This window comes from Pithys albifrons, chromosome 6 (assembly GCF_047495875.1).
Source record: "Pithys albifrons albifrons isolate INPA30051 chromosome 6, PitAlb_v1, whole genome shotgun sequence".
Classification (NCBI taxonomy): domain Eukaryota; kingdom Metazoa; phylum Chordata; class Aves; order Passeriformes; family Thamnophilidae; genus Pithys; species Pithys albifrons.
This window is the reverse complement of record NC_092463.1, coordinates 43153252-43173581: the sequence shown is the minus strand read 5'-3', so window position 1 is coordinate 43173581 and position 20330 is coordinate 43153252. Positions and strand designations below refer to the sequence as shown.

General features: G+C 37.8%; 1 long non-coding RNA gene across 1 annotated transcript; it reads right to left on the bottom strand.

The window, feature by feature from the left end:
* Window positions 1-603: 603 nt before the first annotated feature.
* LOC139673685 (uncharacterized) lies at window positions 604-18627 on the bottom strand. The gene is made up of 3 exons (XR_011698179.1): window positions 18541-18627; window positions 6473-6540; window positions 604-1194 (listed from the first exon to the last, which is right to left on the bottom strand). It is a non-coding gene; the product is annotated as an uncharacterized lncRNA (long non-coding RNA).
* Between the last annotated feature and the right edge of the window lie 1703 nt (window positions 18628-20330).

The window sequence follows — 20330 nt, the reverse complement described above, 5'->3', positions numbered from 1 at the left end:
TGTATACAGTACAGAGGAGACAAAGCAACACTAACAGCAGGATTATGCTGTCCCTAACATCAAAAGGAAGCTCAATATTTTCAATGATTGTTGTAGCAGAGGTGAAAAGGTGGAAGTAACCATCTCCGCCTGTTTTCCCCACAGTCTGGGTGCTATTTTTAATGAGACCCCAGAGGTAACAACCCAAACCAGGACAGGCAGACCAGACTGAATATACATTCACAATGAAATTCATTGCTTCTGATGTTATGACAACATAAACATAGTATATTAATAAAGCAATTTTGATTCTTCTCCCTGGTACTAAAGAGAGCATCAAAACAGGCACATGGTTCCCCATGTGTCGAAATATGAACAGGCCCAGATACACGATCCACATGAATACATCAAGCAACATGGTAGTCAGGGAGTTTCTGTACCCAAATACACAAAATGAAATTGTAGTTCTGACTTCTCTCTCGTGCCCCACGTTGGGCGCCAAAAGATGTGCTGGTTTGAAGGTGAACCAGCAAGGGAAAATGAACTCACCACGAGAGAGATTATAAGTCAGAGCTAAAATTTAATAATAATATTATTATAACAACACTGACACACAAGGGAAATTGCTTTCAACTCACAATACCCCAGCAGTATAACCCAGTGTCCTGGGGCACAAACCCAAGGGGGTTTGTTTGCCCTTGTGCTGAGACCCCTGTGGCTCCCCCAAGTCCAGAGCAAAAGGAAAAGAAAAACCTGTTGGTGCAGGCGAGGGCTGTGGTCTGGGCGAGAGCGGTGATCTCCTGCTGTCGAGGTCCTGCTGCTGCTCTGGATCCGACGAGAAGGGCTGAGGTCTTCTTACCCACCACTTATGTACCCTCAGGGAGCACTCAGTCCCTCCCCCTGGGCGGGGACTCACACAATGGGTGATTGACTCTGGGAGCCAGGGGTTGTTGAGCTGTTGATGGCCCATTAGCAGCTCCGCCCCCCTCAGGCTGGGTGTGAAGTGATAATGGCTCCCTGGGCAGCTGCTGCTAATGGCCCATTGTCCTTGGGGAATGAATAGAGGGGGTGGAATACACAGGTTTGATCACCACCACACAGGGTTAGCTGGTCCCTCCAGCTGAACTAGGACACAAACTGAGGCAGATTCCTGAGTACTCAGTGGCATCCAAATTCTGGACATTTCTGAAATGTCATCCTGTTCTCCTCTGCAATCTATGACCAAAAAAAAAAAAGGGGAAAAAAAGTTAGCTTCTTGGTTTTTGTTCTGATATCTACATTGCTATTCATACCAGGAGACAAAAGCATGTCCGGTCAGCAAAACTGTCCCTCAAACTACAGCCATATGTCATTCAACAAAAGCTTGAGGAATATCTTATATTCATTCAGAGGTATGTATCTGAGGAATGCAAATTTCTTATCACTGTTTTCTAGCATTTGCCAAGAGGCAGAATGTCAAATAAATAATTTAGGCTGGCTGAGGCACCACAGGAAAACAAAGCCATCAGTCATCTCAGCTACGCTATTGATCACCAATAACAAGATACTTGCTAAGACAAATGGTTCTTTTATTATACCAGTGAATTTTAGTCTACTCTGACTAAATAAATCTTACTGAACTGTTTGTTGTTTTAAGATGTCCAAACATTTCCATAATAATTTTACCTTTGTTTCTATCTAGCCATCTATAGAATCTCTCTATGCATCTGTTGTTTATTTGTCTACATTCTTTCTCTAAATACAACTATGTACTTACCTTATAAAGTTGGGTAAGGAATTTCATGCCTTTATATGTAATTTTCATATCCAGACCCTCCCCTTTGAATGTAGGGGAAAAGGTGAACAAAGTGATTATATAAGTCAAACATTCTGTCATCTCTCAATACCAATGTTTTTCTGCTATCTGATGTTAATGGAGCTTGTCAGGTTCTTGTATCTGGTGTTATAATTATTTTTACTTTACATATGGATTTTCTCCATTATCAACATATAATTGTAATAGGAGCAGTGCCCAAGGGTTTTGAGTAGGTTTATTCCATTGATGTACTTCAGTATCTCAGAAATATCCTTCTTCCACTCACTTTCCATACAGTATCTGATAGTTCTGGACCTATACAGACTATTGTGTGCTCCTCTGCCTGGATCATGTTCTGGGGGAAGGTGAAGACACCTTTTGACAGTCTTTTAACCACTTCTAGAGATACAAGGAGGAGCACTTAATCCTGAACCTCTGAAGTGTCAAATGCAGTTTGCAAGATGTTGTTCTGCCACAGCTGTCAAGAGAGAAGTTCTCAGCACATTGCGGATGGTGGAAGAAAAATTTGCTGCCAAAGTATGGGCTGAGAATGGGTCTTGCAAATCCTAAACCCCTGAAATCCTAAACCCCTGAGCTCCCTACATGATTTTTTACTCCAGATTTTATAAACTCTGGGACTCATCTGCACCAGAGTTTTTTATCTCATGTTAAATATTGCCAATTATCTAGAAGGTAACCAAATATTTGAAAGGTTTTCTTTAGGCATTCTCTATACATTTCATCAAAATGAAACACATATGTGGGCTAATTTTAAATTATGGGCAGTGAGTTCCCAGTATCACATTCCTAGGAGGAAAGTGATCTAAGAATGGAAGTGAATACATTTCCAAGTAAGAAAATACAGTGCGTGGAAGACAAAAACAACAAATTGTTTCTGTAACTGAAAGCATCATCTGTGACTTGCTGACTTTTATTGAACAGAAAACTGAAAACAAGACTTCCCTCAATGATAGAAATACATGCCAGAGTTTTTGGAAACTTACAGAAGCATAAAGAGACAGTGAAGACAAACAAAAGTCTCTCAGTACTATTTGGGGTCTTGAAAAATACAATTGCTTCAGGGACATTCTTCTGTGCACCTCACTCGTGGGAAATAATAGTCACAAATAGTACAGGTGTCACAAGAATTCACACTGTGTTCTAATGAGATTGCCACCTTCCATGGTTATGTATAAGCAGCAAAGCTAAAGGCACTAAGTCCAAAATTTGCAGCAGTGAAAAGCTGAAATGGATCAGTCAATAAAGATTAAGAACATGAAGCCCCAGGACATGATGCAACCACAGGGAAGAGTCTCACAACCATCTGACAGCATCACACTTGTTGTTTTGGGAGACACTCCCAAGGCATTTCTTAGCCTAATTATATCAGGCATGTAGTTAAATCTATAACTATATAAGTTCAACTATATGCCTAACATTCCAAGTCATTTATAGTCGTTGTGTTAAGTTTGGCTGAAGAAGGAAAATGTAGAGGTCTGCATCTGAGGGCCCTTGCAGAAACCCATTGTCATTTAATTTAAGAGCTCACCTTAGCAATGCTAATCAGTCACAATTTGGGCTCTTGATAAAGCAGGTTCACAACACCAATTTCCAGGAAGGAAAGCTTATGCTAGGATCTTTTTTTTTCATTAAATCTCCTGTGCAGCAAAACTTAAATACATGCTGCTCTGAATTGGTAGAATGTGGTATAATCAGGAGTGTTTTGCCTTCCCAACTGATGATACAGATATCACTCTCATTTCTTACTATTGAGAGTTACATAGCTGTCAGTCATGATGGCTCTGTGAAGGTAGAGACATTTAAAAACAGCTGAAAACATATTTGTTCTAAATTCAGGAGATGGGTATCTGAAACTGGAATTACAAACTAAATAGTAATACAGAGCACATTTTAGATTTTTAAGTTTTTCTGAAAACTGATTAATACTTTTTTAATGTTAAAAAATTATGTCTGTGAATTTTAGTATGAGTTTTCATAGGACTCCTAATTCTCATTATATGCTCTTATCCTTTAGGTCACCCAGCTTGAGCAGTTTCTTCTTTTCCTCCTCACTAGACATCACTATGGAAAGCATCAAGACTTCTACAACCAAAAGATAACCCTTGTCTGAAAATCTCCCCAGATTTCCTTTCAAGAGGTAATATTTCTCCATCTAAAACATCCTTGGTGGCCTCTTAGAAGTATTGAAGTCAATGACTAAATTCCCATTGATTTCAATGAACCTGATGCTGGTAATTAATATTACTGAAAGATGTGTCTTGTTTCTATAAAATGGGTTCTTTGTCCTGCTACTATGGCTTGTTAACACTCAATTTCTAATAATTCGAATAAAAAATCCCTTTAATGAAACCAGAAACAAACACAAAATTAAAAAAGCAATTGTAATATTTGTGATCAAATGCCCATGTTCAAATGTGACTAACATAAGGATTCAGGCTCCTACACAGAAGTTTCAAACATTGGTTCTATAACATACTACTTACTGTCCCCATCATACAGATGATACCAAAAGACAAATAGGCTGGCTCTTTGAAGAGAGCATGGACTTCTAATATGGGTGTTTGCTATCCTGTGCAAAGAAACTAGTCCCAGTTGTTATTCCTAGAACTAAGCAAGCTAATGTATCATTAAACTTGTCTAAAGTTCTTTGTTCTTTGCCATGGCCAAGCCCTTACACTCATCCACACCTCTTTTCAAGGTCTAGGAAAACATTCTTCTATTGTCTTATCTGTTTATTCATCTCCATACATATCTACACTTGCAAGAGAAGAATTCAAAGAGTCAAATTATCTTGGCAGTTTTGAGCAACTGTTTTAACTCACCTTGATGAAATAGGAAAAAAAAAGATAAAAGGTGAATAGGCAAACAAACTGTGCTATCTGCTCTAATAAAAGCTCAAATGACTAGACTTGTAAATGCAAGATAGAAATTTGTCTACTTCTTCAAATAAGCATACACTTTCATCTTAGGGGAAAACAAAAATGTAATATTCACTATTTTTGGAACAGATTAGATGTCTACGTGTCATGGTACAACCCCAGCTGGCAACCAGACACTGCACAACTCTCATTCCCCCACCAGTAGAATTGAGGAGAGTCTCAGAAGAGTAAAAGCCAGAGAACTCGTGGGTTGAGATAAAGAAAGTTTAATAGGGAAAGCAGAGGCATCCACTTAAGCAAAGCAAATAAAGCAATTCATTTACTGCTTCCCATGGGCAGGTAGGTGTTCAGCCATCCCCAGGAAAGCAGAGCCCCATCACACAGAACAGTTGTTTGAGTGTCATGATGTATACAGGCTCCACAGGTATCAAACTACAAAGCCAATCAGCAGTCAAACCAAGCGAAGCCATTTTCTGAATTCTCATGTTACAATATACAGGTATTCAAGGCTGGAACAGGGTGGTTGGTAACCTCCCACAAGCATGGAGGGATGACTCAAGGCTTTTGACATCCTTGCAGATGTGACACAGACACATGCAAACACTAACAGTCTGTAATCTGTGGCACCTGACAGCTAATTGCAAAGATAAGTTGTCCTTTATTGCTCTTGCTTAATCTCCATGTTTTATTGCTCAGAAATGCTATGTCCACATCTGCTGGCTTCAAGATCCCCATTCCAGTACTTGGGAAGACAAATGCCATCACTCAGACTATCTCCTCCCTTTCTCCTTCATCCCCTAAGCCCCATTGTCAGTGTGGCAGCATCAAAAGCAGAAAAGGCCTTGGCTCTCTCTAAGCAGTGTTCAGCAATAACCAAAACATCTCTGTATTATTAACCTTGTGTTCGGACAGATCCAAAACGCAGCCCCATACTAGCCACTGTGAAAAAAATAACTCTACCCCAGCCTAAAGCAGCACACTATACCATATAGCCTTATGAATTCTTAGGCTAGCTAGCACCCAATCTGTGAAGAATGGACATTGAATATATTCCAGTGACTGCATTTCAGAACAAGATAGGCTTGCTGAGAACCTGCTTGCCAATCATCAGCCCAAGTGATTCTGCCTACTAGCTGACTTCCACCTTCTTCCAGAAGCAGGTAAATTGCTTCAGTACTATATGGAACCAGATTTTGAATTGCATTGAGAACTTGTGGTATACAGTAAGATGAGCAATATTTGAAACTGTATTAATATAGGTTGCCTAATTAACAAATGATAGACAATGCATAAATCAAAATTAAACATTGGCTCAGGAAAACAACTGATGTTGTCCTTTGATGGAAAAACCTCCATGGATGAAGGGACACTTTTCAAATTGTATTATCATAAACAGTATCACTATGTTTCTCAGCACCGTGGAGCTAAATTTTGCTCCTAGCTTCGCTCTCCTAAATGACATGAAAATTATCAGAAGGAGTGGATTATGTCTACAGAAATCAGTCAAATATCTACAGTCACTTTCATCTCTATTTCTTTATATTTGCTAGCACTTTCAAAATCTGATGGACAAATCACTGTCCCTGTTTGGTGTGTCTAAAAGGAGGCCGTCAGCTGAAGTGATTTAGCTTTTGTTACAGCATCAAGGCATTTCATTTTTTCCTTTTTCTACCAGGGGATAATAAACCTTGTCATAAGCTGTTATATCTTTTTTCATAAAAATAAAATAAATATATCTCTTCCTCTCTCCCTTCTCCTTTGACACAAACACAGACCAATATTTACAGGTCATACATACCTTGGAGGACATTTCTGGTTTCACAAGCTGATACAGACAACAAGCTTTATAAGCTCTCTGATGTAAACCTAGGAAAAGTAGGAAAAGCAGGAGGTAGTCAGGTGGGATCTTCTTCAGAGGTGACCAAAATTCTCTGGTTTTGCAGTGTGGTTGCACTCTTTTCTCCCTATTTATCCCCCAAAATCAGGCAAGATAGATTGGCCCTGGATAATTTTTTTTATTATTGTTTATTTTCTACTTCAGGAAATGTGTGTCTCTAGACAACTCATATTAAGGACTTCTTCCCTAGTCTAAATAACTCTGTTTCACCTGCACCTTTTCTACTTTTTGAGTCAGCCACTAATAAAGACTCTCATATACTTTTAACTTTCCTTTTTGGAATTAAAATTCCCCTTGAGTGAAAAGGGAGACCAGATATTTTCTAAGGTTCAGAAACAGTAAACAGTTCCCGTATAACACAGTCTATTTCCCTATACAATACTACTGCAATGTGTAAAATACTTCTTATGGGAAAATTTGGTGTCTTATGCTTCAACTCAGGAAATTGCAGCTCCTATGTTGACAGGTCTTCTGGAACTCATGGAAAAACTGGTGCTATAGCTTCAGTTGGTTATCAAAGGACTGTATAGAGAACCCAAGGGAATGGTTTGAAATTGTGTCAGGGGAGGTTTTTGTTGGATATTAGAAAGAAGTTCTTAACCCAGAAGGTGGCTGGGCACTGGAATAGGCTCCCCAGGTCACAGCACAAAGCATGACAGAGCTCAGGTGTTTGGATGATACTCTTAGGCACATGGTATGACTCTTGGAAATGGCTGCAGTGCTAAGGGTTGGATTCAACAATCCTTGTGGGAGTTTTCCAGCTCAGCATATTCTATGATTCTATTTGGTTTTAATCATACCTCCTCAAATCCAATACACTCATCTATCCTGCTTGTTTGGTATATTTTGTAAGTTTCTCATGTCTTTATTATTGCATGAAAGCAGTTACAATACAGAGATCCAGGTCTGTACAATATCTAGGGTGTTTTTAAAATACTATTACTAACAGTATTTTAATGCTACCAATACAGAATATTATTCTCAATATTGTTTTGTCTCCTACAGGTCTTATTAAATGGTATGAAGATTCCAACTTCAAATTACAAATTTATCTTGTGAAGGGAAAGAAGTTATAATAATATAAGTAAAGAAATTTAAGCCCTGGATTAATTAAAAGACCACAATAAAACATCGGTTTTCAAATTGAAAAGCTCTATACATGGACCATTACTTTGTCATAAAGTCTGAGATCATAGGTTACCTTAAAAATATCTGTTCAGTACTCAGCTAAGGTTCCAGAAATCATGTTATGTAGACAAAAAACCACAATTAAACATTATTTAGAACAGGCTTTATTAGTTGTGATGGTGCATTAACAATTACGTACATTGTGATGGTGGAGTATGTAGAGACAAGCTTTAGTTTTTCAGTTTTACACTGCACTTAGCCTGGTGTTCAGGTGTGGTGTCCCATCACTAAGTAGCCTTTGCTACAGCTACACATTAGTTCTCTTCAGTGACCCACATCTAATAATGCCATTTATTACACACTGCACTTGGTTTATATAGGGTTAAGGCTATGTTTCATCGGCTAAATTGAATCTCATACCATCAATCTACAAATACCAATTGGTTATAATCAATATCTCACAAGTCCAGTGATTTGATGAAATCATCCTGACTGTTTTCAGGAACATCTCCAGTGTCCTGTGGGAAACCTGAGGAGTTCTCATGAGAAAGTTCTGGGAAGTTGCTAAGTACATCTAGGGAGTGATTTCTCCTTTACCAGACAACAGCAGCTGTGGCCTTGTTGCTTCTCAGCTGATATCTGCCTTCAGTCTCACAGGGTCTATATAGATCTGAATTGCTCACCTTTGATTTTTCTGTACCAGCAAGTGAGGACACCCTAGAGATGTACACCAAAGCCTTATCCTGACTGGAACTAAAGAAATAGCTTTGAAACATCCCAGGTTCTTCAACTGAGGTCACAATTTTTGCTCTTAACAATTGCATTGATTTTCTAGGAACTGTTAAAATTGTGCATGAGAACTGTTTAAATATTCTCCCGCTTGGCTTTTGGATAAATGGCAATCTCTTCCAAGTGTGCTTACTGGAAATTCACAGTGTTGTCAATTCTTATGAAGTAAGCAAAATAGGCCAAAACAGACTTAGAAGACAACTTGTCCGTTCAGTAATTAGTGTCCCTCCTTCAGATTTAATAAAAAGCAGATCACAGAATCAGCTAGGTTGGAAAAGACCTCTGAGATCATCCAGTCCAACCTTCTAGCCCATGGCACTAAGTGCCACATTCAATCTCTTCTTAAATATGTCACGGGACCCTGACTCCACCACCTCCCTGGGCAGTCCATTCCATGTCTGATCACTCTCTCTGTAAAGAACTTCTTCTTAAAGTCTAACCTAAACCTCTCCTGATGCAGCTTAAGCCCACCCTCTTGTCCTGTTGTTGGTTGCCTGAGAGAAGAGATCAAGTCCCACCTGGCTACTGCCCCCTTCCAGGTCACCCCTGAGCCTCCTCTTCCCCAGGCTGAACAACCCCAGCTCCCTCAGCCTCTCCTCCTAGGACTTGTGCTCAAGTCCCTTCATCACCCTTGTTCCTCTTCTTTGGACACAATCCAGCATCTCAATATCCTTCCTAAACTGAGGGGCACAGAACTGAACACAATACTCGAGGTGTGGCCTCACCAACGCTGAGTACTGGGGGAGAATTACGTCCCTGGTCCTGCTGGTCACAATATTCCTGATACAGGTTAGGATGACATTGGCCTTCTTGGCCACCTGAGTACACTGCTGGCTCATGTTCAGCTTCTGTCAGTCAGAACCCTCAGGTCCCTTTCTGCCTGGCTGCTCTCCAGCCACTCAGTCCCCAGACTGTAGCGCTGCATGGGGTTGTTGTGGTCAAAGTGCAAGACCTGTCATTTGGCCTTGTTGAATCCCATGCCATTTGATTCAGCCCACCTCTCCAGCCTGTCCAGGTCTCTCTTCAGAGCCTTCCTGCTTTCCAGGAAATTTACAATCCCCCACAACTAGTTATCATCTGCAAATTTCCTAATGGTGCACTCAATCCCCGTATCCAGATCATCACTAAAGATCTTGAACAGGACTGGTCCCATTGCTGTTACCCAGGGTACACCACTAGTGACCAGCCACAAGCTGGATGAAGCAGCACTCTCTGGGCCTGGCCATCCGCACCCATCGGAGAGTTTCTTTCAAGGTCAAATCTGACAGAAGGCAAATGTCTGTAAGCCATAAGTGGAATCTTAAAATTATTCCACACAAGAGTATTTTTCATTTCTCCTTGAAAGGCTGGCCAATTCTAGACACCCTGGTAAAATTACCTTCATAATAAAGATGAACATTTGGTCATGAATACAGAAAGCTACCTCAAACAAGGATTCATGTGTTTGCTTTTTGAGAGTTCATCTCAATATTTAGCAGAGTTGACTTCGGTTCTTTTGCAGATGTTTATATAACCCCAAGTCTTGCTCACATGCACAAAACTGTTGATACAAGTGAAGTAGTGCTTGACATTTGGTGCTCTCTGCTGAAGACATGTCAGCGAAAGTCCATTTTCCAAACCTTTAGGGACCTCCAAGTTTTTAATAAAGCTGTTGAACTTGTCTTACTTTCTAGAGAGCTGCCTACTTGAAGTAGAAGTAGCTAAGAAAACAAAGCTCATCCTAACAGTACTGATAGATAAAACTATAGCTATCCTAAAGGATACTCTACCAAATACTAGATTTGCAATATCTCCCAAATGAAGTCTCACTTTCCCTTGGTAAACAGCTATGCACTTTCCACAGAGGAACTAGGATTTTCCCCTGTAACCTAGAATGGCATGGTACTATATGGTCACTAACTAGAAATTCAGGAGCAAAACTGCTTTGCTGCTACATTAGTTACTGTTGAAGTGGTACCTTGTGGTGTTCTTGCAGTTCAACCATTCCAAATATTTTTGAGCTGCCAGTCTATTGCTGTAATTGTCTTCAGTGATGGACACACTGGGAAATCCAATTTGGATAACGAGAACATTTCACTATTGCCTTCACTTTGGTCTGTCATTTTCATTTCTCCTCTCTGATTCCTTGAGGTGTTTCTTGCTCAAAAACTTTTGCAAACTGAATTGTCTGTGCTTATTTTTCAAAGCTTTGTGCTGGTTTTCCTTTTACCCACCTCACAAAAATTTGATCACAAATGATCTCTGGCATTCTAAACAAATTACTTATTGATCTATAAATTGTCCTGTATGATTTCAGCCAATCCAACAAACATCAGAAGAAGAAAAATACAAATTTATGTCAGTGTTGTATAAATTCAGGAAGATGAGTTAAAGGAATTGTATTGATAAAGGCTAAAACAGGAATTTAATTTTTCAAAAGTCTAAGATACCACAAGCTGATGATGAAAGATGAAATTATGCTAAAAAAAAGAGAGAAAACGTAAAACCGATAATATTGCTGTCTTTTGAGTTGGAAGACAATTCCCCTCCCCCTCCCCTGTCCCTCCCCCAAAAAAAGAAGAAAAAAAAGATGGTGTATAAATTACTAGCAGTAAAATTGTCAGAATGGTCTTGATTTCTTTGCAGAACAAAGGCTTTAACCCTGTTGGGGTTTTGAAGGTGAGCAGGAATACTATCTTGTTGAGGTCTGTCTCCCTTGCTTGACATGACAGCTTTACTAGGTATCTCAGCTACATCTGATAAAATTAATTCAAACTCTGATTTCTTGTTTATTGTCTCTGTGCCATTCTAACTTTAGTGAAATTCCTGAGTTAAAAAAGCAACACAAGGATAAGGCAGGTATTTTCAGACCTGTTAGGCAAAAAATGTGAGTTCGAAATAAAGTCAGTTATGGCTGTGGCAAATCAGCCTTGGAGTTAGATGATCAGCTTTATCTAGAAACAGACCAAATGGATGAGTGAGTTAGAATTTGGATTTATGGGACAGAGCTTCATCTGCAGGCAGTGGAATTGCAATAATTCATTGAGGCTGAAAAGTGTCTGAATTTCTGGTTCTACCACTAGACTTTGACTTGTAAGTAGGGAATATTCCCATGACACTAAGTCAAGTTTTAATAGAAGCTTTAATGAAAAAAGCTGCCAGGAGTATAAGTTTTTGATTCAGCTGAAGACCATAAATAAGTCTTATACATACAAATAAACAATGAAAGTGATAGTAGGGTTGTCTGCACACTTTCCCCAGTGGGAGAAACATTTTGCCTAAAAAAACAAACAGCAGAATCAAAAGCAAGTACTCTTGAAAAGATATTTGCATCTAGTTATTAAATAGCTAACCTTTACATAATGAAGGGCATATTTACAGTGCTGCTCAAACTGAATGCTCTAAGGCTGTTTTATTATATTAAAATATTTATAAATAGGCTTTAATTCCACTTTGCCTCTGAGAAAGACTCAATGGAAACCCTAATTACCATTTCTCTGTGCAGACAAAAGGCAATCATATGTATGTATTGACATTCAGCTAACACTATTCACTAAAAGGTTCAATAGTTTAGTATGACTGCCAAATCATTAAATAAAGGCATGGGTTGGTTATATAAATAATGCTGACTGTATTCAGAGTGCTACAGGACACACTGGAGTTGTACTGCCGAGCTAAATGAAAATACCTATGCCCTCTCTATAACAGATAGACTTGAGACCAAATGAAATGATAGAAATTAATCTTCAGACCTGTCACCTGGGATATCTTTCACAAGCCTTATCTTCAGTAAAGATGAATATATTCAAAATTTAATCCGTATTGCCTGATGTTGTTGAATAAGCTGCACTCATGAAACATGGTTCAGATTCTGGTCTTTCTCTTTAATTCATTGAAACATTCTCTGCACTTACCTTAGAAAATAATTATATTGTGGGACTGATGGGCAATGGGACACACTGACAAATTTAATTTCTTCCTATGCACAATATTCTATCTCTGCTGCACATGTTTAACTTAGTCATGTTTGCTGTCAAAGAATTTTTGCATATTTGCTACTAGCTCTGCATTTTGTGGGAAGAGAAAGAGGAAAAGACACAGTGGAGAATTCACATAAACTAGCTTTTGGGATGTACACAGCCAGAGAAGTAAAAAGAAGTGCTACTGTCCCTTGTGTTCTTATAATCAGTTGATCACCTCAGTCCAATAATCTCTTGAGTACTCAGGGCTTCCCCAAAATTTACTTGCTAAGCTTCTTACAAAGCTAACATGCTATAAACTATTGTGAGTCCTTGAGGTGATCAGTAAAACAAGAGTTTTTTCTCAGTTTTGTTGTAGTCCTTAGCACACTGATTTAATTCAAAGAGATTGAAACTATAGGATTTTCATAATTATTCACATCAGTGAGTGGATAACTTACTTTAAACTTTTTAAATTCTATTGTTATTGGTGGATTTCAGGTTTTCCTATGGTATATATAATTGCCTATTTTCTATAGGGCATTTCTTGTTTATGGCATTTTACTGACACAGAGGACATGGTAACAATACAGGCACTAGTTTAAATAATTTAGAAAGCTTGATGTATAGTCATTAAAGTTCTTAATCATCACTTCTTTCTCTTTTTTTAGAAAATTATTCTATATTTTTATTTATTATGTAATGGTCGTCATAAATTATGGCAAGCTGCATTTAAAGGGAAAGTGAGATGTCATTAAAGTCTTGGGGTTATTTTTCATTTTGTGCTAAATCTAAGCAAAGTTCCTCTAGGCCTGACCTCATGCAAGTGTTTCCAAACCACTGAGAAAGGTCTCTTAGTAAAGGAAAAAACCAGCACCTATTATTAATGAATTGGAGATATTGTTTCTAATCACCAGATCCTTTATCTTTCTAAATAGTTCATCTTCTCATTTTTATTTTAGTAATGGGCTGGAAGAGGAAACACAATTTTTATCTTTTTATCAGGTCTGTCCAAATTTCTCCCCTTAAATGGAATCAGTAATTGAATTGAATAATGACTTATTTTCTATAGTACAGGAAAAGGTTACCACCAGTCTGATTGACTTACTAAGTCAATAAAGTGAATGTTTCAAATTTGACAATTTACTTCTACCAGCTTAGTGGTTTGATATGCATTAACACTATGACAGCAAGCATACTACATTTTGTAATAGTATTTAATATGTATACAATAAATTAAATCATTATATAGGTTTTCATAGCTTCATGATTAAATAGAAAATATTTTTATATAATTTTTAAATTTAGGAGTTTCTTAATAGTTATATTCTCTCTGTCTTGTAGAACTACTGCATTTTTTTTGCCAGAGCTGTGGGAACAGTTCACATAAAGAATGACACAGGTTTGATGTCAGAGTCATCAACAAGATTTAACAGAGACAAAAACTTCCTTATACTTTCCTTGTAAAGACAATACAAACACAGAAGAACAAATGTTTCTTCTTTCATGTTTCTTCCATTCTCACATTTCATCAGTCAGTAATACATGAGACGGAAGCAACACACATGGGATTTGGAATCTAGCCTGGTTAGGAAGACCTGACAGAAAAAATATTCTATCTCCTGAAGGGAGCCAATTTGTTCTGACCTCCTTGACAGAGAGCAGATTTCATACCCCACAATCTCACCGTAGGTGTTACCTTCCAACCATACCCACCCTTAAGTTTACACTGCCATCAGTTTTGAAATATGGTGCTGTGAGGACAATTTACAGTATTTGACAGAGTGCCACAAGCCATCTTAGCCTCTTTTTTTGATTTGTGGTTCAGAGGAAATAAGTTCTTACCATCGTTACCACAGCATAAAAGCCTTATTTGGAAGGACAAAAGCATGTAACAACAGTGCATGGGTAATGTGGAATTAATCTTCAGGCTTTTACACTGGAGAAAAGAAATGGGAGTGTCAGAACTGTGAGGGCAGCCTGTGCTCTGGACAGCATCTGAGGGGTACTTCAGAGAAGCATCTGAAAATTCAGTGAATTAGAGATGCTTTGGAATTTGGATTGAAACACTTCTCTTTTGCTAAAGCTTTTTTCTCTTTTTAAGGGTATTAGCCTTTCAAAGGCACAAGGAAGAAGAATATTAAAATTTACTAAGCAAGAAATTATTTTAACATTTTCAGAGGGGAGAATTATTTACTGACCCAAACTACTCTGAATTATGAAAAGATAAGCTCGACATCTTGGTGAAATGGCTCATGCCTGTTCTAATTGGATTTATTCTTGTCTAGAGCCCAAAGTTACAGAGATACCTTGAAAATAATTAGTATAGAAAAGAAGGTTATCATACATATTTCACAATATAAAAGCAGCACAAGACAAGGGTTCAGACAGACCTTTGCTTTTCAGGGGATAGGAGAGTGTTTGCATAGCAGTGCAGCAGCACTGACAAAAATATCATTGGCAGCAGTATCTGGCTTATGGAAGGAGAAACTAGGGAATCCAGCAAAAAAGAGAAAGTATTTGTTTAAATAGAGGAGAATCACAACATAAATCAAAGGTAATCACATTTTGAAGTTACATCCCAACAAGTACTTCTGCATCAGATCATAGTTGAAGGGAAGAGAAGGTATCTTTACTTGATACACAGTAAATCAAGTGATTATGAAAATCTGAGAGGGTTTTCTGGTTCATCCACTGATTCAGTCTGAGATGCTGGAAAAATTATTTATCTAAGTACAGGCTGTTCATAGAAAGGAGCAATAGTATTAGCTGCTGCACTGGGCTCTCCTGATTAACTCATAGCTTATAAAGCATTTTGAGATAGCACTCAGTTGAAATATGTTTCAGAAAGAAAAAAATGTGTAAAATATGTAAGACTTCAGTGTGCTTGTCCTAGATTTTCAGTAATTAAAATTGACAGTATATTTACTAAATAAGCATTGATAGAACAGCTCCAGCATATAAATGAAAAGAAAGAAGAAGCAACTTTGCCTGACAAATGCCTTAATAAGTTATGTTTTCATTCCACACTGTATCTGCTTTATAATATCTATCGTTACAATGTAAGTAACTAATTGGTATCTGTGCAGAGATGTCTCTATTGGCACATTAGACATCTAGAAGAAAATATCTTATTTGCAAACAACAATAAAAATACCAATGGAAAGACTTGTTTTTAATACCATACTGAATGCAGCCTCAAAAAATGAAGAGTCTTAATGTGATTTAGCATTATGCCAACAGTGAACACAACTGTAAATTATTTTTGCAACCTCCTCTCAGAGTCCCAAATTGCCTTTTTACTGTCTGCATTCCTAATGATGGTTGATACATTCCAGGGAAAAGAGAATACTGATCTCTTCTATCTTGATTTAGTTACTGGGCTGGGTTCTTTATATATTCATGACCAACAAGAACAAAAAAAAAATACATTCTGCTTTTGCAATGTCAGAATGCAAATAAAATCTAAGAAAAGTAGAAATCACTGATCATGAGTAGAAAGTTTTTATGGTGGCAATTTAACCTGGCTGTTATTTACACTATAAAACTCTCTCTATGTCTGAAACTGTGTTTACTAGAAAGATAAGACAAGATTTCTTGCCATTTTAGTTGTCTTTAAGGAAAGTAAACTGACAAAGTCACAAAGTATGCTCTGTTCGAAACAGAAATGGGGAAGTTTTTAAAATACCTGTGAATTTGTAATGTTTAGGGTACTTCTTTTCATTTCTAAATGTAGAAGTCTGAAGCAATAGGTAGTATCATTCAGATGGAGAGTTGAACAGCCATAGTTCTGTCGATTTGCCAAACTAAAAATTTATTCATTTACATAATGATCAGCTTTGCAATGTGCTCTGCCTGTTGTACCTTGTAGATATTTATCATAGTGTTCTAAATGTCCAGCATGGGAAGAATGTGATGAGTACTTAAATTTTGCAGATCATAATATATAGGTTTGTAGAACCTGAACAGCAATTTAATAGTAACAGCTGAGAGACTTATGCACTATGAACAATTTTTTTTTAATTAATCAAAACTACTTAAATGCATATTTTCATCTGGCTAAGTGACTTTTTGTGATGGGAGATGCATCTGCCTGCAGGAAACTATTTTTTGAAGTGCTTGCATGAAGCAAGGAGTCACTCTGAAGACAACCTCCTGCTAAATATACTGGTGTTTGCCCACATCATGCAACACAATCCCAAGCCAAGGTACTAGCTCTGATGTACTATTAGTAATCAGTACAGTACTACACTGAAGCTAATTTGCCTTTCTTTATATAAATAGTGTGATTTCAGCTGTGAAACAACATAGGCTTACTGCAAGTCAGGGCTCTCTCTAGCATGTTTGGATGGTGATGTGCAATTCTATGACTTTACTGCAGGTGAATGCCCCTGGAGAAGTGGACACGATGTGGATTGGGCTGCATCTTTATTAGGTAAGTCCTAAATATATGGAGTTGTATGGCTTTATCTGCATATAGCTTCATCAGCCTGACTCTGAGATTTTGAGATGAGGCCTGACTTCCAGACATGGAAAAGCATAGCAGTAAAACCAATAGGACACAATCCTAAATTATGCTTTGTGTCATGTTTCAGTAATAATACAGACTTGACTAATCACATTGCGAATTCACTTCCAGGTTTTACATACCAGAAGCCTTTTAGGACAGCTCTGCAGGTGACCTGAACTTTTGGGTAAAGCTGAACCAGCTACAGGTTACCTTCAGGCTGTGACGCGAGAGCTGCAATACCAAATAACTATCACCTTCAGAGAACCTCTGAGAGGAACCTTGTCAGTACTCCTAAGCAAAGTTTTCCCTGGCTAGGAATCAGAGCCCTTAGTTATAAGTCTTTCCACATTTACTTAAGGTAAAGTTCAACCACATACTAGAGAGAACAGCAATGTATACAACAGTGAGCTACCTTAGGGCAGAAGAGGATTCAAACAGTTCTAAGATGTGAGCTAGAAATAGACCTTACAGATCCTATGAGGCCTTTTCTCCTTCTCTGCCAAAACAAGGTCATTCTTGTTCTTACATTTTCCAGTGCCTACTCCTAAAATTTGTTAAGTAATGGGGTTTTTCACCAGAAGGAAGCTTTCCTTTTAACAGCTATACTTACAGAATGGGCCATGGCCCTCTGGTATCTTATTGTTATTCTGACAATGTTCAGTATGTCTGCTTAGGGTATGTCACTCTTCTCTGTGATTTCAAAGATATTTTACCATTCACTGATGCCCTTGACAATAAAATTTCTCCACTCAGAAGCTGTGTGTGCAGCATAGTCTAGTATAGAGGATTGGAAGTATAGTATATATTATGTATCTCCCGAAAATGGCATTAAAAAAAAACAGGTTTGCAAAATCTAAAACTCTGAAGTTTGGAAATGCCAGAATTAAGGATTCCAGTGCAATCTTTATTCAGGTCCCCTTTGCATATGCCTTTATGATAGTCTTTAATTACAAGATCAAATGTTTCCTATGGGTTCCCTCCTCAGTGCATCAGTTGGATTGTTCTTACCGAATGGTAACTGTTCAATAGTGCTTTTCATCTTCACCATTTATTGCACAGACTTCCATGCTTTTTTTACTAAATACTATCCAGTACTTCCCCTGAATATAGAATCAAAGGCCGATCTACTGTATTTATAAAGTTGTGACTTAGTTCTTAGCAAACCCATTAATATTTATATCAGCTGTATGAAGAGAGTTACAGTTCCATTTTACACGTGGAAAGCAAAGGAACAGGTGTGCTATTGTGAATTAGCCTTGGGTGTTCAACTAAAGAAACAAAGTGGCATCCAGGGCATTTTATGTTTGTTATCAGTTTGTCTGTCACTGACACCTCCTATATTTGCTAGCAATCCACAGGAGCGAATCCATTAGCTCAGTTGGTTAGAGCATGTTGCTAATAACACCAAGGTTGTGTTTCAAATCTCTGCTTAGACTATTCACTTAAGAGTTGGACTCAATGATCCTTGTATGTCCCTTCCAACACAGAATATTCTGGAATCTCTTTGCAAAGAGGTAAAGTGTTAAATTAAGTACCTTTAAAATGAGAGTGCACCTGGAAAAGAGAGTAACTCTGTTCTTAAAAGAATAAAGCATTCAGCAGACCTGTTAATAATCAAGTCTCTTTCCCAGAGATAATCATCACAATGGGAAGGAAGGGCAAATAGAAGCTCTGCATGAAGATCTTCCAACCCATAAAGGGACAACAAGGAATGTTACCATAGGGATTTCAATTTAAGATAAAGAATTAGTAACTTTGTAAAAGTACATAAACTTCTTTTCATGTAGTGTCCATATAATGGCATAAATCAGAATATTTTCCTTCTAGTAAGAGATGAGGATTTTGTACCACCAAGATCATGAGACTGAAAGCATATGTGCATGAGAAACTATTGATTTTTATTTGAAGTGTTTTGGCAAAATAATAGTTTCAATGCAGTTTCAAAGAGGGAGGGGAAGTGTGGTGGTGCATCCCCCCATCCTTTGGGCCACAGGATGACTTCAGATGAGGAGTGAAAAAGCTGAGACCTCGTGAAGAAAATCAGAGTGATAATTGTAATAGTGAATTGAGGATAATTTTTTAAACATCACTGAAGGGTGTAATTGAAGAGAGGGAGGAAAATGTCCTTGTTTTGCATACAATTGCAGTTTGAAGTTGAAGCTTGCCTGAGTTACTTCCTGAATAGTCTACCTATGTGCATGTCTTTCCTTTTGGAGATATGCAGTGAACAATATGACCTCAAGAGGCTGTTTATAATTATTGGCTAATCTTGACAGTAGATTCATCTGTCTTGTATTGTACTATGCAATATATAGTGATTATAAAATGCAAACTGACATCTTAGTGAATTCAGCTTCTCTGTGTCTGTGTTCTTGACACAACTTTAAAATTCTGGTGCTTAGTTTTTCATTCATGGAGTCTCACTTTCTTTGGCTACAGGCCAAGTTGTAGGTCTCAGTGAGATCAAAGTAAAACTTCAAAGCAGCTGACTCCTGATTTTTTTTCAAGAATTAGTAAATGAGACTTTATGATATTGTGTACTCTGCAGCCTGTTTTTCACAGGTCCAACTGAATTTATAATTCTCTGTGATCATATATAAAACAGTGTGATAGAACTCAAAAAGTGGCAATACATTACTATAGACATCTTGTATCCATTTCATTCATTATATTACATTTGAGTTCTTGGTCTTAAAAGCCAGAGACAAAATTAACAGTTAATTAAAATACACTGTAAAGGATGAGGACCAGAAAATTTTACCTCTCTGGTTGTAAACTGTTCAATTTAATACTGAGAGTCCATTGCTCCTGGAGGGAATGTTCCCTTAACTGCATGGCATGTTTTCCTCTAAAACACTGGTGACAGCTACAAAGACCAAAACACAACTTGTTCTGGAATCAGCACCTGAAGTCAGGTGCCAAACTGAGGTGTGATCTGCTTGGGTGCAGGCATAGAAATTGCCACTTTCTATATCCTTGAACAACATTTAGTGTCTTTGTCAAGAAGCTGAGCTATGAATAAACTATGATGGCCACTGTCAAGGGGACTGGAAAACAATAAAGAGATGTTAACTGAAAGGCATAATGAAAGGGGATTCAACATTAGCCTTAGGTTCTTTTAATCTCCTGTAGCAGAGATCCAGTCATTTGTGTGAACTTAAATAGGCATACAAGGTTAATAACCCCACAGAGACACATCTATTCACAAACATCTATTCACATCTCAGAAATTAATGTAAAAGTGAAGCTTCTTTTCTTGTTCCAATTTAACGGAACTTCTTTGCCTTTCAAGGACAGCAAAAAGATAGCATTTTCTACAGTTTTTAAAAATATAAGACTTAGTTTTACTTTATTTCTGAGAAGGTTCCCATATTTACATTAGTGACATGCTTTT